Below are 23,894 nucleotides of genomic sequence, written 5' to 3' on the forward strand. Positions count from 1 at the left end.
GGGAATACAAAGATAAGTGAAACAAAGTCCCTGCTCTCAACCTTGGCCAGATAATGTTTTTTGGTAATTTGAAGGTAACACCTCTTTGAGTATATGAATTTAAGTTATTTTTTAATGCACGTATTTACTTTTGGTGTATGCTTGGAAACATGGAGAAATTCAAACGATAACTTTAGATTTTTTCATGATTCTGATTATTCTTATAGGTTCTTGCAGTTGTTTACATAACTTCATTACATTTTATTTATTTATTTATTTTTAATTTTTTTTTTTTTTTTAACATTTATTTATATTTGAGACAGAGAGAGACAGAGCATGAACGGGGGAGGGTCAGAGAGAGGGAGACACAGAATCTGAAACAGGCTCCAGGCTCCAAGCTGTCAGCAACAGAGCCCGACGCGGGACTCCAACTCACGGACCGTGAGATCATGACCTGAGCCAAAGTCGGCTGCTTAACCGACTGAGCCACCCAGGCGCCCACTTCATTACATTTTTAAAGTCTTGAGAGTGAAATTGTTTTTTATAGCAATTTTCCATTTTTTGGTAAGCTAAAATTTCTTTTAAACTGATATATTGGTTAATTATTAGCATTTAAGGAATGCTTTAAATGCTAGGCATTTTATTCAGTATTTAATTTCCATTGGAGCATTCTGGGATTAAACATCATTGTTTCCATTTTCCAAAATCAGAAATGGAAGTTAAAGAGATTGTTACTCACCCAAGGTCAGAGACAGGATGTGGAGAAGGCTGGAGTGAACTTGCATTGTTCTGATTTTAAAGCATGTCCTCTTAATTATTTCTTAAAACATTGAGGGAGAAAATTGAGCTACACAGAGCAAGTGATACAGATTGAAATGACTATTCCAATGTGGTGTAAGAAAACAAATTTAAATACCTAAAATTGTGGATTGGTATTATCCACATGTATTTGGTATTTGGTACATGTATTTGGGTAACTATTTTCTCTTAAAAGATTTTAAATTTCAGCCCTGTGTTACACTTTGGTCTTTTACTTATGTATCCAGTAGATTATCATAAGATTTTTTGATGAATTCTTTAAAACTTTATGACAAATACATGGTATGTTTTTAATGTGGCTTGAAATGTGCTTAAAACTAATTTCTACTGTTTTTTCAAAATTAATAGTGGAAATAAAAATCTGAATGAGGACTATATAAACAATTATTTTTATTTACTTATGTATTTTTATTTTATTTTATTTTTTTTTTTATTTTTATTTTTTTTTTTAAATTTTTTTTTCAACGTTTTTTATTTATTTTTGGGACAGAGAGAGACAGAGCGTGAACGGGGGAGGGGCAGAGAGAGAGGGAGACATAGAATCGGAAACAGGCTCCAGGCTCCGAGCCATCAGCCCAGAGCCCGACGCGGGGCTCAAACTCGCGGACCGCGAGATCGTGACCTGGCTGAAGTCGGACGCTTAACCGACTGCGCCACCCAGGCGCCCCTGTATTTTTATTTTAGAGAGAGAGCGCATGTATGTGCAAGTGAAGGAGAGGGGCAGAGGAGGAAAGAGAGAGAGAATCTTAAGCAGGCTGCACTTAGTGTTGAGCCTTTCATTAGTCTTGATCTCAGGAGCTTGAGATCATGACCTAAGGGGAAATCAAGAGTTGGGTACTTAACCAACTGAGCCACCCAGATGCCCCTAGATGAGGAATATTTAATAGAATTTTCCACCTTGTTTGCTTTTCAGATGTATTTTGTATATTTGTTCTTAGGAGGCATTAATTACATGTGCATGGTAATATTTTTGCTTTGAACTAAGTCTTTATGTGATTAAAATCCTTTTGTTTTTTAAACTTAGATTATTTTTGTAGATATTTGTCACCTATGGATCTGACTTAGTAATATTAAAAGGAATGTAATACTGTGTAAAAATTTTCTTATACTACATACTCTATTCTCTGAATACTGTGAATAAGAGCACTTGGTACTATGCAGACTTTTGCACTCTATTTGAAATACAAAAAGGAGGGTTGCATTTTGTGTATGATATCTTTAGATTAGGCACAAATCACTACCAGTGATTTACTTATTTCTGTTGAAAGTAAAGCATGTTTATCAGTTCTCTCTTAATTTGAGGAGAGCACAGAAATTCTGATATTATATGGCTAAAAAGGACTTTAGGGCTTACCGTGCTTTTCTTTTTTTTTAAATTTTTTTTTTTTCAACGTTTTTTTATTTATTTTTGGGACAGAGAGAGACAAAGCATGAACGGGGCAGGGGCAGAGAGAGAGGGAGACACAGAATCGGAAACAGGCTCCAGGCTCCGAGCCATCAGCCCAGAGCCCGACGCGGGGCTCGAACTCACGGACCGCGAGATCGTGACCTGGCTGAAGTCGGACGCTTAACCGACTGCGCCACCCAGGCGCCCCTTACCGTGCTTTTCATTACTATTTTGACTGGGTAACTTTAGGGAACCTGAATAATGAAATGTCAAGTAACATTAAGCAACGCTCATCAAAGTTGCATTTCTCCATTTATGTAAAAATAGCCCTGGAAATAAGTTCCTGGTAAAGATTTTTGGTTTTGGCAAGAAATATTTATTACTGAAAATAAAAAGTAAAAATATTTTTTATTTTTATTTAAAAAAATTTTCAAAATGTTTATTTTTGAGAGGGGGGGAGGGGGGAGGGACAGAGGGAGGGAGACACAGAATCCTAAACAGGCTCCAGGCTCTGCACTGTCAGCACAGACCCTGATGTGGGGTTTGAACTCATGAACTGTGAGATCATAACCTGAGCTGAAGTCGGATGCTTAACTGACTGAGCCACCCTGGTGCCCCCAAAAAATATTTTTTATTTTTTATCTTAATTATTTAAATAAGAGGTATAAAGTATTTCTATCATATTACTGCTTCTTTGGAGTAAAGCTTATAATTGTTTCTGAATTTACAGTGGAATTTTTTTTTTGTTAATATTTGTACAACTTCTTGTATTTTGTCCTTTGCTATAGTAAACAAAGGTTAAAGCTCAAATGTATAATATAACCAGTGATGTGACATAGAGTATATTTAATTTGACAGACCTAATTAGATATTGTAATATTTATCTATACTGTATTGATCAGAACCAAAGTAAATATTCCCTAGTGAATGCCCATACAGTTCAAACCTGTTTAGAATTTGTATAAATTGTTTATATTATTTTTTTATGAAGTGACTTTTCATTATCAGAAGAATAAATATTTATTAGGGCAGAATAGTTGGCAAACATAATATTACCATCAATATTTTGTGTATAATTTTTTAAAAATTCTGGATTTTAAGATTTTTAACTTTGATTTTCAGGCATTCTTTTGTTTTTAAAAAATCACTATTTTTATTGTTTGTTTTTTTTTAAATCACTATTAGAAGATAAAATTGTAGACTCCTTAAAAAATACTACCAGTAAACACTGCCCCTACCTGCAGCCAAGTTGTTAAGGGGAAAGAAAAAAAAAAAAAAAAAAAAAAAAAAAAAAAATATATATATATATATATATATATATATATATATATATATGTATGTATTCTTAAATTCTTAGTGGCTGTACTTCATTTTAAATACTACAGTTTTGCTTGTTTTTCAATCTTGGTTGTATTATTTTTCTTTTAGGTTCTTTCAAATGCCTTTAATTCTTTGTCTGGTTTGCTGCAGATATTTATTCCTAGTTTCCAATTTGCTTGCTTTAAATTTTGATTGTTTTGTTTGTTCTAAGTTTAGAAATGTCTCCTCACCAGTTTTGATACTTCCATTTCCTTCCCTCCCTCCTTTGCGTACCTCTTCCTCCTTCCTTCCTTCTGTGTGTATGTGTGAAAGAATTGTTTTTTTTTTTTTCTTAAAGTTTATTTATTTTGAGAGAAAGAGTGCACTCACATGCACAGGGGAGGGGTAGAGAGAGAGGGAGAGAGAATCTCTAGCAGGCTCCATGCTCAGTGCAGAGCCTGATGCAGAGCTGGAGCTCAGGAACCATGAGGTCATGACCTGAGAGGAAATAAAGAGTTGGCACCCAGGCACCCTGGTTTTTTCTTCTTCTTCTTTTTTTTTTTTAGTATAAGTTTTTAGTAATATTTACACCTGACGTGGGGCTTAAACCTATAACCCTGAGATCAAGAGTTACACCTCTTGGGAAAAAAAAAGTAAGAGTTATACCTCTTGGGGCACCTGTATTGCTCAGTTGGTTAAGCGTCTGACTCTTGGTTTTGGCTCAGGTCATGATCTCATGGTTCATGAGTTTGATCCCTGCATCAGGGTTTGCTATGACAGCACAGATCCTGCTTGGGATTTTCTCTCCCCCCTCCCCCCCCCCCCCGCCCATTTCAAAATAAATAAACTTAAAAAAAATAAGAGTTACATGTTTCTGACTGAGCTAGCCAGGTGCCCTGAGAAGAGGTGTTTTTTGTTTTTGTTTTTGTTTTTTTAATAACTCAACTGGAACCCACCAGATATGGTATGAAATGAAAATATGTATGTTGCATATTTCCCCTTATATGGAGCTTTTCAACCTTAGTAGTTTTGGGCCAGAAATCAATTTGTTGTGAAGGGCTGTCCTGTGCATTGATGGGTACTTAGTGGTATCCCTCGCCCCTAACCATGAGATGCCAGTAGCATTGCTTGAGCCATAACCAAAAATGTCTCCAGACTTTGCCAGCTGTTGGGCAAATTCATCTTGGTTGAGAATCATTGCCCTAATATAGATTAGTTCTGAACTTGCATGTTATAAATCTGGTTATCCTGAGAGAAACTGAATTGGTAATTTAGCCCCAAAGCTTAAGTTTTCTGGGGCAAAGCTTGAGCTTAAGACCTCATGTTAGAAGCTTTTTACTGTGACAAGAGGGATTGAGTTCACACAAATTACAGTAAGACTGAAGAATGCTATTTAGAACCTGTGGATCATGTGGTATTTTATCTATTTATATGATAAGTGAGATTTTCCAAGACATTTATTTATTAATTATTATTAAAAAACTTTTTAAATGTTTACTTATTTTTGAGAGAGAGAGAGAGAGAGTGTGGGCGTGCATGAGCAGGGGAGGGGCAGAGAGAGAGGGAGACATAGAATCTGAGTTGTCAGCACAGAGCCTGACGTGGGGCTTGAACTCATGAGCCGTGAGATCGTGACCTGCGCTGAAATCAGATGCTTAACCGACTGAGCCACCCAGGAGCCCCTATTATTGTTTTTAGAGTAAGCGTTATGTGCCCATTGTGGGGCTTGAACTTATGACCCTGAGATCAAGAGTTGTACGCTCTACTGACTGAACCAGCCAGGTGCCCCAGATTTTCCAAGATTAAACCTCTATCCCCTGCCTATTGTGGTGGCTAATTATGTATTTGAATTCCCTGTATTGGCATTTTATACAGAAACTTATGTGTTTGAGATGGTACATTTGTGGGTGCAAATTTTGGTCTTAATATCATTTAAATTGTGTTTAAATAATAAGTTATGAATAAATAATGAATACATTGTTTTAGTGAATAAATTATTTTAAGATAGTGAAGTTTTGTAAATCATCTGTTTCGGAGAACTGTTTTTGACGACATTTTTTAGGCTACTTTCAGATATTATTCCTGGATTATGAAGCTGTTGATTTTTTTTTTAATCCCCTGAGTAATTTGTGTGTGTGTGTATGTGTGTGTGTGTGTTTAATAAAAATTTATCCATGTAAGTGAGATTTTTAGGCTTGCAACTCTGTTTATTTATTTATTTTTTTAGGCTTGGAACTTTATAGCCTAACGAAGAACCAGCCTAGTGTCGTAGGTTCTCACATGCCTCTGGGCCTCTGTGTCTGGCCCCAACTCTGCAGCATCTCTTTCTAGAGTGTTGAATTGACAAATCTCTTTGTGTATTCTGTAATCTCTTGTGGCTCCAATTTATTTTTCATTGCTCATCCTGATAGGCTTCGTTGAGGTATTTAATCTTTTGAGATGTTTTAGAAGTGGATAGCTGGGTGAGCTAATCAACCATACAAGTGCTACTGTTTTTCATTGGTTAGTTAAATAATCATAACTTAAGTCTTTGGGGTTAGGATGGCTCTTTATATATTGGCAAAAATATCCCCAAAGATCTAAGATGAATTTATTTTGAATTTTACTGACATTAGGAGGATATGGTTTATTTAGCTCTGATAAATGAGAAGTTAGTGTTTTTGGTTGTAGTTTGATTGTTTGAAAAAATTAAAAATAGAATGCTACTTTAACATGTATAAAAAGAACTTTCACAACAAACTAATTTTTAAGCAATAAGTGAATTTATTGGAAAAGATGTGAACTGTTGAAATGAAAGTTTGACTTTTGAGTAGAGACTTTGTTAAAGTGGATAAAATATTTGAAAGTCAACTCTGTAATTCTGCAAGATGGCACAAATAATTTAGAGTATACAACATAATTTAAAGAGGCGTTCATTGTATTGCTGACATTCACTGGAACATATTTTTTTGCCCATATACTTCATGACTTACTACTATAGTATTTTGAAAAACATTGTGTATGTTTATATGTGTGTATTATGTACAAGAATATTACTAAGGAAGCTTAACAATTTTCATGTCCAAATATAGGCATTATAATTAAGTAGATGGCTAAGAGCAGGTAGGACTATTAACTGAGTAAATAAATAGCCAAGAACTTGAAAAACAGAGCATTTGGAAGTCAGGAACATTTCTTGTTTCATATGACTTGTACTATAGAATTTGTGGTTTTTAAGATAGTGAAGTGATGTTGGAAGATTGATATTAACCTTTTTGTATCGAGTTTAGTCTTGGTAATAACTAAATTCTGGAATTCTATTGGAGTAGGGTGGATGGAATTTACTGTGTTTTAATGATCCCTTCAGGATTGAAACATGTCCTGGTTGGTTCTAACTGGCTCTACTACTTACTAGGTGAAAGGTTTTGATGTGTACCGGGGGTCATAACCTCAGATACCCTCCTGTATCACCTTGGAATGATGCCCTAACCAGAAAAGTTCTCATTATAATAAGGAACACTGTTGCATAATGGGGGATCTGCCACACCAACATTCTGTAAATCCAGTATATTGAGATACCAATATTAGTAACATATTTTCTGATCGTAGAAACTGTTGATTTAGGAGGTTTAGAAAATACAGAGAGAATAAAGAAGAAGAAAAAAGATCTGTAAACTCCAGAGTGATTATTTTGATGTATTTCAGGTCTTAAAAAATAAATATGTTTCACAGATTTGGTTTATAGTTTACATGTAGCTTGGTTTCTTGCCTTATTCATTTGAAATTTCATTGTTCATATTTTCCTAAACTATATCGTCTCTAATTGAGTCTTATTCCCTTGTATGGTTTTACTGTATTTGATTTAACTAGTTACCTGTTGTTTGACATGGATTGCCTAAGGTTTTTGTATTTTTATGATTAAAATTTTGCTCTTCAAGCTACATAATTTGGATTTTTAATAGAAAAATAAGAAAATTGCAAATAATGCAAATGAGGGGGAAAACTTACCCAAAGTTATTACCCGTCATTGTGATATGTATCTTTGCAAACTTTTTTTTGAGGTATATAAACCAATGTGTGTGTGTTTTATACAAAAGGGAAATTGTATATTTGAAACTTTTTTATCTTGATGGTAGTATTGTGAATATGTGTCATTTTGTTCTGTTTCTTTTTAATACAGTAGCCTTATTATTCTGGCTGTAGTATTAATTAGTTTTTTTAAAAGTCAGGTATTTGGGCAATTTAGAAAGTGAAAGAAAATAAAAATCCAAGTTGTTTCACCACTCAGAAATAACTATTAACATTTTTGTTTATGGATTTCTATATTCAAATTTTTTAATCCTCCCCCCCCCCCTTTTTTTCCTTTTTGGAAAAAATAAGATTGTATGATACATGCCACTTAATAATATACCTTTCATTTATCACGAACATCTTTCTAGGACTACATTACCATTATCCTCACTGATGTCAGAATTACTAGACTCTTGCTCTTTATAGCATTACAAAAGACAGATTATATTTGTACATAGTTATCCTGTTATTTATTCGAATTGACATACAGGAAAATGGACTTTTTTGGATGTGTGCAGTTCTATTAATTTTGTAGTGACCATCTCTTCTCCCTCCTGTGGCAACCAGCTGTTCTTCATAGATTTATCTTTTTGAAAATTTCATATAATTGGTTTGTACAATATGTAACCTTTTGAAATTGGCCTGATTTAATGTAATGCTCTTAAGATTTGTTCAAGTTACTGTATCAATAGTTCATTTTTGTTGCCGAGTAGTATTTCATTACATGACTATACCACGATTTTCTATCCATTTGTCCATTGAAGGGTGTTTGTTTTTCTTTTCCTGGTTTGTAGCACTTATGGATAGAGCTGCTATAAACATTTGTGTAGAGGTTTTTATGTGAACATGTATTTTACTTCTCCAGAGTATATGTAACTAGGAGTGGGATTGGTGAGTCATATGGAAATGTGTATGCTTAACTTTATAAGAAACTGCCAAACTCTTTACCGGTGTCTGTACTTTTTTTTTTTTTTTTTTTTTTTTTTTTTTTGGTATTGCTACCAGCAATATTCTAGATTTCCAATGGCTTCACATCCTTTTTAGAATTTTTTATTTTAGCCATTGTGATAAATATTTTTTACTTATCTCATTGTGTACAGTTGGGAGAGTTCCTCATTAAATATTTGGTAGAATTTTCCAGGAAAACCATCTGGATCTGGAGATTTCTTTTTCTAGAGTGTTTCCAACTACAAACTTAAAAAATTTTAAAAGTAGTTATTCAGATTATCTGAAACTACCAAAGCACCAAAACTTGAGGCTTAATGTTTTTTAAAATAAAAAAAAAAAAATTAACATTTATTCAGTTTTTGAGAGATGGAGATAGAGCATGAGCGGGGAAGGGGCAGAGAGAGACGGAGACACAGAATCTGAAGCAGGCTCCAGACTCTGAGTTGTCAACACAGAGCCCAACACGGGGCTCAGACTCAAAAATGGTGAGATCATGACCTGAGTCGGAGTTGACCCTTAACTGACTGAGATACCCAGGAGCCCCAAAACTTTCAGGTTTTCTACATGTGTATGTTGTTTACAGTTTTCCTTATTATTATTGTTTTTAATGAGTATAAATCTTTAGTGATGGTGTCTCTTTTTATTCTTGATAATGGTAATTTGGGTCTTCTCTTTTTTTTTCTTAATCATTCTTCCTAGACATTTATTAATTTTATTGACCTTTTAAAATGATCAATTTTGGTTTCATTGATTTTTCCCTATTTTTCTGTTTTCTCTGTTTTTATTTCCTGTTTCCTTTAGTTGTACATTTTATGATTTCAGATTTTATGTTTTCTCCTAGCCTATGAATTATACTTAGAATTTTTTAGGTATTTGCCTTAAAGTTTGCTATATATATTTATAACCAGTCTGAGTTCACCTTTATTTATTTATTTTTTAAAGTTTATTTATTTTGAGAGAGAGACAGGGACAGAACGAGAGAGAGAGAGAGAGAGAGAGAAAGAGAGAAAGAGAGAAAGAGAAAGAGAGAAAGAATCCCAAGCAGGCTTTGTGCTGATAACACAGAGCCTGACATGGGCTTGATCCCACAAACCATGAGATCATGACCTGAGCCAGAATCAAGGATCGGTTACTTAACCAACTGAGCCACCCAGGCGCCCCCTGAGTTCACCTTAAAATAGCACTGCACAACTTCACATGTAATGCAAATACCATAGAGTATTCCTAACTCTTCCTTTGTCCTTTATGAAGTTGCTGTCACTTATATTAGCCTATCGATGTGCAATAATCAGTAAATTATTATTTTAAACAGTTATCTTTTAGATTAGTTAAGAGTAAGAAAAAAGCATTTTGTTTTACTTCCATTTATTCCTTTTCCTTCACTCTTTTTATTAAGAAAAAATATTTAATAATGGTTGATATGCAGTGTTATATTAGTTTCAGGTGCATGACATAGTGATTTGGCAATTCTATATATTATGCAGTTCTCACAGTGGTAAGTGTAGTTGCCATCTGTCACCATACAATGTTATTACAATATTACTACTATATTTTTCATCTCTGTAACATATTTATTTTATAACTGGGGGTTTGTACCTCTTATTCCCCTCGCCTGTTTTGCCCATCTCCCATCTCTCTCCCCTCTGGCAGCTGGCAATTCTCTGTATTTACAGTCTTTCTGGATTTTTCTTTTTTTTTTTTAAAGATTCCACAAATAAGTGAAATCATTGGTATTTGTGTTTCTTTGACTTATCTCCATTTTAGCATAATTCCAGGTCTATCCCTGTTAATGTAAATGGAAAGATCTCATTCTTTTTTTTATGGCTGAGTAACACGCTGTTATCTATCTCTTTGTTTATACACATATGCATATACGTATATACACACACACACACACACCACATCTTCTTTATCCATTCATCTATCAATGGACACAGGTTGCTTCCATATCTTGGCTATTGTAAATAATGCTGTAATGAACACGGGCTGCATATGTCTTTTTGAGTGCTTTTGCTTTCTTTGAGTAAATATTCAATAGTGAAATTACTAGATCGTATATTGTTTCTATTTTTAATTTTTTGAGGAACCTCCATACTGTTCTTTTTTACAGTATCACCAATTTACAATCCCACCAGAAGTGCATGAGGATTTTTTTCTCCATATCCTCATCAACATTTGGTATTTCTTGTCTTTTTGATTCTAGCTGCTCTGACTAATGAGAGGTTATAACACATTTTTTTTTTAACACTGTGGTTTTGATTTATATTTCCTTGATATTTTGTTATTTTGAGCATTTTTTTCATGTGTCAGTTGGCCATCTGTATGACTTTATAAAAATGTCTCTTTAGGTGTTCTGTCCATTTTCAAAACTGGATTATTTGTTTTTTTGGTGTTGAGTTGTAAGAGTTGTTTATATATTTTGGCTGTTAACCCTCTTGTTGGATAAATCATGTGCAAATACCTCTTGTCATCCAGGAGGCTGCATTTTCATTTTGTTGATGGCTTCCTTTGCTGTGCAGAACCTTTTTACTTTGGTAGTCCAAATAGTTTATTTTTTATTTCCCTTGCCTGAGGAGACCTACCCATAAATATGTTATCAGGGCCAGTGTTAAAGAGACTACTGCCTGTTTTGTTTTTTTTTTTTAAAGGAATATTCTGGTTTCAGTTCTCATATTTAAGTGTTTAAACCACTTTGAGTTATTTTTCTACATTGTAAGAAAGTGGTCGAGTTTTATTCTTTTGTGTGTAGCAGTCCATTTTTCCCAACAGCATTTATAGAAGAGACTCTTTGCTCCACTGTACTTTCTTGCCTGCATTTTTGTAGATTAATTCATCATATTTCATCATTTTGTAGATTAATTCATTATTATAACTTTTCCATTTGTGTCATCTGTAGTTTCTTTTCTTCAGTGTCTTATAATTATCACATTATAGGTTAGTCACCTTCTTGGTTAAATTTATTCCTAGGTATTCTTTTTGGTGTAATTGTAAATGGGATTGTTTTCTTAATTTCTCTTTCTGCTGTTTTGTTTTTAGTATATAGAAATGCAGCCAATTTCTGGATATTTATTTTGTGTCCTGCAACTTTACTGAATTCAGTTTTTCTCAAGTCTTTTTGGTGGAATCTTTAGAGTTTTCCATATATAGGGTTATGTCAACTGGAAATAGTGACAGTTTTACTTCTTCCGTACCCATTTGATACCTTTCTTTTATTCCTTTTTCTTGCCTGATTGCTATAGCTAGGATTTCCAGTACTGTTTTGAATAAAAGTGGCAAGAGTAGGTACCTTTGTCTTGTTCCTAATCTTAAAGGAAAAGCTCTCAGTTTTCACCATTGAGTATGACATTAGCTATGGGTTCATTATATATGGCTTTTTTATGTTGAAGTGTGTTCCCTCCAGACCCATTTTGTTGAGAGTTTTTATCATGAATGGATGTTGAATTTTGTCAGATGCTTTTTCTGCATCTATTGAGATGGTCATATGGGATTTTATCTTTTATTTTGTTGATGTGATGTGTCATATTGATTGATATTTGGATACTGGACCATCCTTGCATCTCTGGAATAAATCCCATTTGATCATGGTGAATGATTCTTCTAATGTATTGTTAAGTGAAATTTGCTAATATTTTGTTGAGTATATCTGCCTCTGTTTTCATCAGATATAATTAACCCATAGTTTTCTTTTCTCATAGTGTTATTGGTTCTAGTATTAGGGTAGTGCTGTAAGCTTTCCTTCATTTTTTTTTTTTAATAGTTTGAGAAGAATAGGTATTAACTCTTCTTTAAATGTTTGGTAGAATTCAACTGTGAAGGCATCTGGTCTTGGACTTTTGTTTATTGGGAGTTTTTTTGATTACCAATTTAATTTTATTACTTGTCATCAGTCTGTTCAGATTTTCTATTTTTTCCTGATTCAATATTGGAAGAATGTATGTGTGTAGATATTTATGCATATCTTCTAAGTCGGCCAATTTGTTGGCATATAAATTTCTGTAGTAGTCTTTTATAAATCTGTGGTCTTGGTTGTTACTTCTTTCATTTCTGGTTTTATTTACTTGAGTTCTTGTTTTTTTCTTGATGAGTTTGGCCAAAGGTTTATCAATTTTGCTTATCTTTCAAAAAGCAGCTCTTGGATTCATTGATCTTTTTTATTTTTTTAAAAATATCTGTATCATTTATTTCTGCTCTGATTTGTTATTTTCTTTTTTCCTTTTAACTTTGAGCTTTGTTTGTACTTTTTCTACTTCCTTTAGATATAAAATTAAAGTATTTACTTCAGATTTTTCTTGTTTCTTAAGGTTGACCTTTATCTCTGTAAACTTCCTTCTAAGAATTCTAAGTTGGAAGGTTTTTTCTTTTAATACTTTAGTGTTCTCCACTCTTTTTTCCCCTAAGTTTATGTATTTATTTTTGAGTGAGAAAGAAAGCAAGAGTGGAGGAAATCAGAGAGAGAGGGGAGAGAGAGAATCCTAAGCAGGTTCCACACTGTTAGTGCGGAACCTGATGCGGGGCTCAAACCCACAAACCATGAGATCATGACATAAGTCGAAGTCGGACACTTAACTTGACTGAGCAACCCAGGTGCCCCTACTCCACTCTCTTTTCAGTCTGCTATAGTTCTTATCCTTGTTCTTCTATACGTAAGTTGTTTTTTTTTTTTTTTTCTTATGGCTTCTTTCAAGAATTTGTGTTTGGTTTTCTGCATTTGCATATGGTATGCTTAGGTGTAGATTTTCCCACATTTATCCTGCTTTGTATTGTCTGAACTTCCCATGTATGTGGTTTGGTGTATGATAATAATTTTGGAAAATTCTCCATTATCTTTCTTTTCTAGCACTCCAGTTATGCATATATTTTATCTTTTGAAATTGTTGCACACTTCTTGGATTTCTGTTCTATTTTGTTTTATTTTTTTATTAAAAATTTTTTAATGTTTATTCTTGAGAGAGAGAGAGAGAGAGTGGGTGAGCATGCATGTACTAGTTGGAGAGGGGCAGAGAGAGAGAGAGACGCAGAGTCCAATGCAGGCTCCGGACTCTGAGCTGTCAGCACAGAGCCCAAGGTGGGGCTCGAACTCAGGAACCGCAAAGTCATGACCTGAGCCGAAGTCAGATGCTTAACTGACTGAGCCACCCAGGTGCCCCATTGTTTTATTTTTTTATATTATTTTTTTCTCTTTACATTTTGGTTTGGGAAGTTTCAAATGACATATTTTCAAGTTTGCTGGTTCCATCCTTGGTGGTGTCTAGTCTGGTGATGAGCCCACCAATGGCATCCTCTATCATTTTTGTTTTGTTTTGTTTACTTTCCCAGCTTTTATTTATGTTTTGTGCTTTAAAATGCTTGGAGATTTATGTTTTTGCTTAGATTTTAGACCAAAAGTACTATCTATAGTGAAGGAAGGTGTAGGGTGGGTAATTCTCCTCATCATATTTCTAGAAGAAATGAAGAGGTGGGTAAGAATTATATTTGAGTTTTATTTTAGGAAATACTCTTTTTCGTAGGCTGTAACTAACTAGGATCTGTAACAGTATGAAGAGCGTACTATAAAAAGGAGAAATAGGGCACAAAAACAGACACATAGACCAATGGAATAGAATAGAAACCCCAGAACTAGACCCACAAACGTATGGCCAACTCATCTTTGACAAAGCAGGAAAGAACATCCAATGGAAAAAGGACAGTCTCTTTAACAAATGGTGCTGGGAGAACTGGACAGCAACATGCAGAAGGTTGAAACTAGACCACTTTCTCACACCATTCACAAAAATAAACTCAAAATGGATAAAGGACCTGAATGTGAGACAGGAAACCATCAAAACCTTAGAGGAGAAAGCAGGAAAAGACCTCTCTGACCTCAGCCGTAGCAATCTCTTACTCGACACATCCCCAAAGGCAAGGGAATTAAAAGCAAAAGTGAATTACTGGGACCTTATGAAGATAAAAAGCTTCTGCACAGCAAAGGAAACAACCAACAAAACTAAAAGGCAACCAACGAAATGGGAAAAGATATTTGCAAATGACATATCGGACAAAGGGCTAGTATCCAAAATCTATAAAGAACTCACCAAACTCCACACCTGAAAAACAAATAACCCAGTGAAGAAATGGGCAGAAAACATGAATAGACACTTCTCTAAAGAAGACATCAGGATGGCCAACAGGCACATGAAAAGATGTTCAACGTCGCTCCTTATCAGGGAAATACAAATCAAAACCACACTCAGATATCACCTCACGCCAGTCAGAGTGGCCAAAATGAAGAAATCAGGAGACTATAGATGCTGGAGAGGATGTGGAGAAACAGGAACCCTCTTGCACTGTTGGTGGGAATGCAAATTGGTGCAGCCGCTCTGGAAAGCAGTGTGGAAGTTCCTCAGAAAATTAAAAATAGACCTATGACCCAGCAATAGCACTGCTAGGAATTTATCCAAGGGATACAGGAGTACTGATGCATAGGGGCACTTGTACCCCAATGTTTATAGCAGCACTCTAACAATAGCCAAATTATGGAAAGAGCCTGAATGTCCATCAACTGATGAATGGATAAAAAAATTGTGGTTTATATACACAATGGAATACTACGTGGCAATGAGAAAAAATGAAATCTGGCCTTTTTTTTTTTTTTTTTTTTTTTTTTTTTTTTTTTTTAATTTTTTCAACGTTTTTTTATTTATTTTTGGGACAGAGAGAGACAGAGCATGAACGGGGGAGGGGCAGAGAGAGAGGGAGACACAGAATCGCAGAATCGGAAACAGGCTCCAGGCTCCGAGCCATCAGCCCAGAGCCTGACGCGGGGCTCGAACTCACGGACCGCGAGATCGTGACCTGGCTGAAGTCGGACGCTTAACCGACTGCGCCACCCAGGCGCCCCGAAATCTGGCCTTTTGTAGCAACGTGGATGGAACTGGAGAGTGTGATGCTAAGTGAAGTAAGCCATACAGAGAAAGACAGATACCATATGGTTTCACTCTTATGTGGATCCTGAGAAACTTAACAGAAACCCATGGGGGAGGGGAAGGAACAAAAAAAGAAAAGAAAAAAGAGGTTAGAGTGGGAGAGAGCCAAAGCATAAGAGACTGTTAAAAACTGAGAACAAACTGAGGGTTGATGGGGGGTGGGAGGGAGGGGAGGGTGGGTGATGGGTATTGAGGAGGGCACCTTTTGGGATGAGCACTGGGTGTTGTATGGAAACCAATTTGACAATAAATTTCATATATTAAAAAAAAAAATAAATAAATAAAATAAATCAAGAAAAAAAATAAATAAAAAGGAGAAATATACAGAGCACACCACTGTATCTATGTGCAACACAATAAAATTCATCACAATTCTTATCACTCTCGTAATTATCTCATAACTTGAGAAGTGACACAATAAATCAGTGATTAGACAAAGGTTACAATGTACTGTGACGTAGCACAGAGCTATGTTTAGTCCACAAATTTTTTTCATTTACATTTGCTGGGAAAAAAACCCTGGCCTTTTAATTATACTGATGAGGTTTATTTTGTTTCAAAATTTTTACATATTTCAAAATGGTGTATAAAACTGTGCCTGTCCAATGGTGATGGTAGGCTTTTTAATTTTCTTTTCTTCTCTTTTCTGTTTTTAATTTGTCACTTGTGTTACTGAGAATACTTTGTATGTTGTAAACACTGTTCTGCTTTTCTCAAGCTTTCTTTAGCTTTAGCTCCTGTAAATATTCCCCACAATTCTTTGTGTTCCAGTTTCTTTTTTTTTCTCTTTTTGTCTTTCATCTTCGGAGCTAGTAAGGTTGTTGAAAAGCATTTTTATGTCCATTAGGGTTTTCAGCATGTTGTATACGAATGCTACAGTTGTCGAATTCCAGTGTTCATTGGAGATTTTTTACAAACTGCAAAATGCAATTGTCAGCATTTTGTTAATATTTTCCTCAAACTAAGAATGTATTCATTATTACAGCAGTATGGTACCCTTTCTCCAACCTAAAACTGGGAACTGGGTACATACTTGGATATCTGCTTACAAAGGGCTCTTCACTTCTTTTGAACTGTGTTGGTTCAGTGACATCTAAGATTTCTTCAGTTTCTTCTAAAAACATCACCTCTTTCCGACTGCATGCTTTTGGCCAGAATTTCAGCAGTCCTATAATCACTGGTTATGTTAGTGTTGTATCTTTTCTTCAGAAAGTATACAACACAGTAGGCTAGCTGAGTATGAGACAAAGCTAATCCTTTTGCAGTGTGGTTAAGAATAAGAGCCATCACTGGGCTGATAGCTCGGAGCCTGGAGCCTGTTTCCGATTCTGTGTCTCCCTCTCTCTCTGCCCCTCCCCCATTCATGCTCTGTCTCTCTCTGTCCCAAAAATAAATTAAAAATGTTGAAAAAAAAAAAATTTTTAAAAAAAAAAAGAATAAGAGCCATCATTAGAAATATGTTCTGTTTTCAGTGGTAATCGCCTAAAGCCATTGATAATACTACTAATATTTTAAGGAGTTCAGCAACACCCTTGAAATGTGTATCATATATAAACCTGAGGAAAATGTTGTTAATTTGTTTTCTTATGAATGCTCATAATCCAAGAAATTTCCGATAAATTCAGTGTAGAACAGTCTTCAGGAAGTCCTATTCTGTTAGGTATCTTCACTGTTGAAAAGCTCAGGAACTGTTTTACAAATTTCTGGCCAATACATCACTTTGTAATGCTAGGCTAGAACTCCAAAAATCTTAAGGCAGACACCAATTGTATGTGAAGCCAAGAGGCCTCAAGTTCATCCTTTTCTGGATCAAAATCTAGATTATCACTTGGAGGAAGAGTATAGAAGATGTTAGCGGTGATCATTTTTACTTTTGTCACAATACACTGATTCAACAAATTACTTCACAGTTAGTTGAAACATACTCCATCAGTTCATTCAGTGTTGCTCTTTTAATTTTGTTGATCTTCAAGGCTGAAACAGAGCCCATGAAATCAAACAATACAACACCGATGCAGCTCTGACAGAAAGCTCTCGTTCATTGGAGGTGGCATCTTTGAGTTGGGGCAAGGAGTGCCCCTCTGCCTGTTGCCCTTGCTGTGGAGCTGTCAGGAGCCCTGGGAGCACTTCTGCCTCTGTGCTGTGCATACCATTTCAGGATAAAGCTGACTGCTTTCTCTGAGGCCTAGATGGCAGTGCCAGCAGCTTCCATTAGTGGTGATTACCAGGACATTTCCACGGCCCTGGTGCTTAGGAGGGCTACTTGCACAGAACGGGCAGTGGCAGAGAGAAGAGGTGGGGAGAGGTACAGAGAGCTTGTGTCCCTTTGTCCGGTCCCCTTCCCCCAATATAATTCTCTCCTGGGCATTGGGGACCTTCTTTTTGCTGCCTGTCAACCCCTCAGGGCCATATCTCAGTGCTGGAAGTTTCCGGTCCCTGCTTCTCACGGAGCTCCAGGGGCTGAAGGAGGCAAGGATAGGGGAGGAGAGGTTTGAAAAAGTTGCTGATCCTGGGCATGGAGGTCCAGTGGAAGGGAGCCTGAAGTTCAGGAAATTGAGGCAAGGGCTCAGGGGTGTGGATGCTGAGCATGCCACTTGTCCCTTCAGTTTAGGTTGCCGGCCCGCTGGCCAGCATCTCAGTGGCTGCTGCCAGTGTATCCTACCTTTGCTTGGAACTTCCTGCTTATGGGTTGCCATTGTGGATCCCCTCCAAGACACCACAGTTGCCATGGTGCCCACTTTTCCCTTGTAGCACTGACCCCTCATTTCCTGGAGCAGTGACATGCTACCTGGCATCCTTTATTTCTGTTAGTGATTTTTAGTTTTTTCATTTCCTTTTGATTTTAGAATTTCCGTCTGCTTACTTTTCCCATCTGTTCTTGCTTCTTGTCCCCCCCCTTCCCCCCATTATCATCCTTAACATTATTAATCATAGTTATTTTAAATTCCCTATTTGATTCCAAAAGAAGTGTTATATTTGAGTCTGGCTCTGATGCTTGCTTTGTCTTTGTTTTTTCTTGCCTTTTAAAAGCATGATGTATAATTTTTTTGTTGAAAGTTTGACATTATATGTTAAGAAATAGGAACTGAGATAAACAGATCATTAGTGTGAGATTTTAAATTAATCTGTCCTAGAGTTGTATTGTGTTTAATATTTGCTGTAGGTATAGGTACCAGAGGCTTATTTCTTTAGTGTCCATTTTTGTCTCCTTGGCTGTCTTTGTGCTTTCCTAACAACTCCTCAGATGGAATCTGCACCAGGCAGTAACTCTTTCAGCAGTAATTAACTTACTATATTGGAGCCCCCCTGGTGTGGTGGTAAGGTGTAGAGGAGAGAAAGCATCCTATAATCTTATAATTAAATCTCATACTTTTTGTGGGTTTGTGGCCTGGGACTGTGATCTTGATAGGTCTTTCTTAGGTCCCTCCCCCCCACACTGTCCCCCATCCCTCCTGTGAGACAGAAAGGTTAAGAGGGGACCAGAATCAGAGAAATGACCTTTCCACAGGTGGATAAAGTCTTTTCTGTGGGAGATTAAGTCTTTGTTAGGGTGAATGCTCTGTTTTCTGTTTCACACTGACTTCTTTGACCTTCCTTGCTGGAAGCACAAGGAGATCTTTATGGGCTCTTCACTCTAAGAATCTGGTGATGTCCTGGAAGTAAACCCCACAAAAATGGGTGACTCCCCTAAGACTGTGGTTCCCAGAAGTTTTCTCAAAATACCATTTAAGTCCGTTGACTGATGAATGGATAAAGAAGATGCACACACACACACACACACACACACACACACACACAATGGAATATTACTTGGCGACCAAAAAAAATGAAATTTGGCGATCAAAAAAAATGAAATTTTGCCATTTACAACAATGTGGATGGAACTGGGATGTATTATGCTAAGTGAAATAAATCATAGAAAGACAAGTAGATGACTTTACTCATGTGGAATTTAACATACAAAACATGAACAAAAGAGAAGGAAAGCAAAATAATGTAACAACAGAGAGGGAGAATACAGAGAATACAGAGACTCTAAAATACAGAACAAACTGATGGTTGCTGGTGGGGTGTTGGGGGGGGCGTTAAGGAGGACACTTGTTAGGATGAGCACTGGGTGTTGTATGTATGTAATGAATCACTAAAATTTATTCCTGATATTATTATACTATATGTTAACTAACTTGGATTTAAATTTTAAAAATAAATAAAAAATAAAGCAGGGGAAAAATACCATTTAAGTGTTTGTAGTGGATTAACTTTTTGCCTCCAAAATGATATGTCCAGGTTCTAAGCCCTGGTACAATAATGTGGCATTATTTGGCAATGAAGTCTTTGCAGACATAACTAAGGATCTTAAGGTTGTATGGTCTTGGGTTTAGGATTGACCATAAATCCAGTGAGTGGTGTTCTTATTAAGAGTTAGAGGAGGGAGATTTGAGACACACAGAAGGGCAAGGTCATGTGCAGATGGAGGCAGAGGTTGGAATTATGCAAGCTAAGGAATGCCAGAGATTTCTGGCAGCCTCCAGAAGCCAAGACACAAGTGTGAAGCAATTCTTTCTCTGAGTCTTCAGAAAGATCCAACCCTGTTGATAACTTGATTTTGTACTCTGGCCTCCAGAGCTAGAAATGTGAAAGAATAAACTTCTATTGTTTTAAGTCACCTAGTTTGTGATTGTTAGGACAGCCCTGGGAAACTCATATAATGTTCCTATCAGTTTATGGTTCCAGTTGTTTGTGTGAGGTGATCCAGTAGTTCTTGGCGTTGCCTCTCCATATCTTGAGCTGGCAGTTTGCCTTGTGTCCTCAGTTCTATGGTGGGCCCAAGAAAAGCCACTGACTTTCAGTTTGCTTAGCTTTTTTCTGGTTGTAAGGGTGGGAGTGATACCATCCAAGTTTTTCACATGTTGGGGCCGAAACTGCAAGTCCACTATTTTTTGTTTGGCATTTTATACTTATTATCTTAGTGATTACCACGTGCATTATTAGGTTTTAAAAATGTAGTTAATTAATACACAGTCTGTTCCTCATTCCTTCTTGCTCTGAAATACCTCCTAGAACTTTTTGTCTCCTGCTTAGTCTAGACTGTTCCTTAGATTTGTTGCACGGTTTCTATCTTAGCACTTTTCTTACTCTCTGGGATTGGCTCCACTATTTCTTGGATTTCATGTCTTCTCTTTTGTTTCCTTTTTTTTTTTTTTTTTTTAATTTTACTGGATAACATCATGTAAGGTTATATGTAGGAGTTAATTTCCTTTTCCTTGCCTGTGTGAAAATGTAACACCCTTGTCTGCTGATTTGGCTGACCGTGGAATTCATTTTCCTTTAATACTTAAGTGGCCTTGCCTTTTTATTTTTCCTGTAGAATCTGGTGTCCTTAATGAGAAGTCTTCTGATGATTCTCATTCTTTTGTAGACTAACTCTATTTCCTTTCAGACACCCTTCTAGGATATTTTTTATCTTAGTTATGAAATTTCGTTTAGATGTGAGTACTTACTTTTTGTTATTGTGCTGGATTTTCACAAATCTCTTTATTTTTGCAGATTTGTTTCATTTAAGCTTTGGAGTATTTTCTTGTATTATTTCATTGTCAGTTCTCTATTTTCTGTCTTTTTTTCTAGAACTGTTATTTGGATGTTGAATTGTCTGGATTGATCATCTGTCTTTTATTTTTAATATTTTCCTTATGTCTTTTTGCTTCACCTTTTCTGGAAAACTTCCTTGGATTTTGTCTTCACTTCTCCAAAAGAAAAAAAAAAAAATTAATGGGGCATCTGGGTGGCTCAGTCCATTGAGCATCCAACTCTTGGTTTCAGCTCAGGTCATGATCTCAGGGTTCCTGAGTTTGAGCCCCGCATGCATTGGGCTCTGTGCTGACAGTGTGAAGCCTGCTTGGGATTCTATCTCCCTTGTTCTCTGCCCCTCCCCCACTTGCTCTCTTTCTCTCTCAAAAATAAAAAAAATAAACTTAAAAATTAATGAGACATGCTGAAAGACACAAATTTCCAAACCTTTTTTATTTTCTCATTTTTTTTCATAGCATTTGGTGCTGACTTTATGAACTTTGTTACATCTCTTGAGGATACAAATTTGTACATGTTTAAATTTTTTTATTTTGAAATGATAAGTTGTAGAAATAAGTACAGTACAAAAAATTTCTCCCTGACTGATGCCTTTATCCTGAATATTTTAGTGTGTATTTTCTACAAACCAGGATCTACTTAATCACAATCCAACCATAGACTTAAATAGTTAACATTTATTTATATATGTATGGACTCTGGTTTCTTTATTCAACTGGATATGTTCTGTTACTGTCATTGTTTATTCTGATGCTCAGATTGTCCTGGTTTGGCCAATAAGAGCCTTTTTGATATTCTTTCTGTCCTTTGGCATCACCTTATCTTTCTTTAACTTCCTTGCTTTGTGGCACAATACTGTACTTCTGGCTTATCTTGTACTTTTCCTGCTTCAGAGGCGGAATTGCCTGTCTTCCCAAGGATTCCTAGTTCATTTTAAGAGAAAGTGGTGTTTACAGGATCTGTGCATTAGGTTGCACATTGCTATTGGACTTTGCTGGTTTTTTAAGAGGACAGCTGGTGTGTTTATGTGTATGTGTTTCATGTGTGTGTTTGTGTATTGGAAACCATAAGTACATGGTGATATTTCTCATTTAGCATTACAGGATTGAACCTAGCTTTTTCTCCCTTATGTTTGCAATTCCCTTCTCTGAGATAGAGAAACTTGACTTCCATTATCCTTAATATATTTACTTATTTAATCAGTCCCTTGGATTTAGCCAGTCTTCATCCCTGCTGTCACTCTTCACCCTCACCCTTGCATGGACACCCTGTTCTGCTTGGGCTGTTAGTCTTCATTTTAGGTTGCTTTACCCTTCTACACCTCTGCATGGAAATCTGCCCTCCCACCCCCCATCTCCAATACCATTTGGCCTTTGATATCCCTCACCAAACTACTACTCCTCAGCTTGGATGCCCTCTCCACTGTGCTTGGGCTCTGATACACCTTGTCAAGTTGCCTTTGTATAGATGCCCTCCTCACCTTGCTTTAGAGTGCTGATATGCTATACTAGGAAAATCCCCTTATGTGGATGCTCTCCTTACCATATTCTGGCCCTGCCTCTACCCCTACCCCAGTTTTGGATACCTTTTACTTTTTTACATTTTTTGGTCTTTGATTCTCATACCAGACACCCCCCACCCAGGCTTTTCCCCCTTTCTCCCACTGTACTCTTCTATACCTAATGACTTTAGGACTAAATTGTTTTGGAGAGTTGAAAGGGGGGAGGTGGGTATATGTTTCATCCAGGAGTAATTTTTCATTTTATTATGGTTTTTCACAATTAACTATTATTTGTTCATATTTATGAATAAATAGTAAATAACAAGCTGGGGGGACTATTTATGTAGGTAGGACTTACAGCTTTAGTTTAGAATTATCAGGCAGGGAGCTGAGCTTTGCTGTGGAGACCTAAATTCTGGGAATCAGTAGTCCTTTCTCTAAGAATGAGCATTCATCTATAGGAGCTTTACTAGTTTCCCCAAACTGTATGTGTGTGGGGCGGGGGGGGGGTGGGGGGGTGGGGAGCAGCCGCGGAGTTGAAGGATGGAGATTAATCCTTTAGTTTTTGGTCTTCAGAGAAAAATGCCTGCCTACTTAGCATTATTGTCTTAGAGCTTTTGTTGTTGACAGTGGGTGTTAGCTCTTCCATGTAAAGATAATTCCCTATTTTCATTTCTGCGTTTCTCATGAGCTTTCCTTTTCTGAATTTTTAGCCTTTATGGGATTCTGCAGGGCAGTGTGGTATCTCAGTTATAGTTTCCTGAAGTTCTCTGGACTTTCTGTTCGTGGCTTTGTTAGTTATGGATCCATATTCATAAGTTTGAAAAATTTCTTTCTGGCTTTCTTCTCAGGTTGGGATGTTTTCAGCTGTAAATAGAAATCCCATCTGAAATTTACTTAACAGTTGGGGCACCTGGGTGGTTCAGTCAGTTGAGCATCCCACTTGGGCTCAGGTCATGATCTCATCGTTCGTGGGTTCGAGCCCCTCGTCAGGCTCTGTGCTGACAGTTCTTAGGGAGCCTGCTTCGGATTCTGTAACTCCCACTCTCCCTGCCCCTCCCCTGCTCGTGCTCTGTCTCTCTCTCTCAAAAAAAAAAAAAAATTAAATTAAAAAAAAATTTCTTAACAGTTAAAAAACCCTGCTATAACAAGAAAACTAAAGGTGTTGTAGCATAGGGGTTGGTTAATTTGGCAGTTTGATTGTTCTAGCAAAGATCCAGGTCATTTTCTTTTTTTTTTTTCTCTTTCATCCTAAACTTTTTCTTAAGGGATTGAGACAATCTCTTGCTCTTTTTCTTGTCTTAAATAGTTATGGCAGTTTTGGGCATTACATTCTCATTGACGAACATCCAAAGTCTTCAGA

General features: G+C 36.4%; 1 protein-coding gene and 1 pseudogene across 1 annotated transcript in view; one reads left to right on the top strand and one right to left on the bottom strand.

Annotated features, from left to right (window-relative positions):
- The window catches only part of LOC131514811 (serine/threonine-protein phosphatase 2A 56 kDa regulatory subunit alpha isoform-like), a 31,030-nt pseudogene extending 12,803 nt beyond the window's left edge, over window positions 1-18,227 (bottom strand).
- CD2AP (CD2 associated protein) overlaps window positions 1-23,894 on the top strand; it is a 140,353-nt gene that overhangs the window by 13,036 nt on the left and 103,423 nt on the right. The window lies entirely within an intron of this gene.

The sequence above is a fragment of the Neofelis nebulosa genome, chromosome 6 (genome assembly GCF_028018385.1).
Source record: "Neofelis nebulosa isolate mNeoNeb1 chromosome 6, mNeoNeb1.pri, whole genome shotgun sequence".
Lineage (NCBI taxonomy): Eukaryota > Metazoa > Chordata > Mammalia > Carnivora > Felidae > Neofelis > Neofelis nebulosa.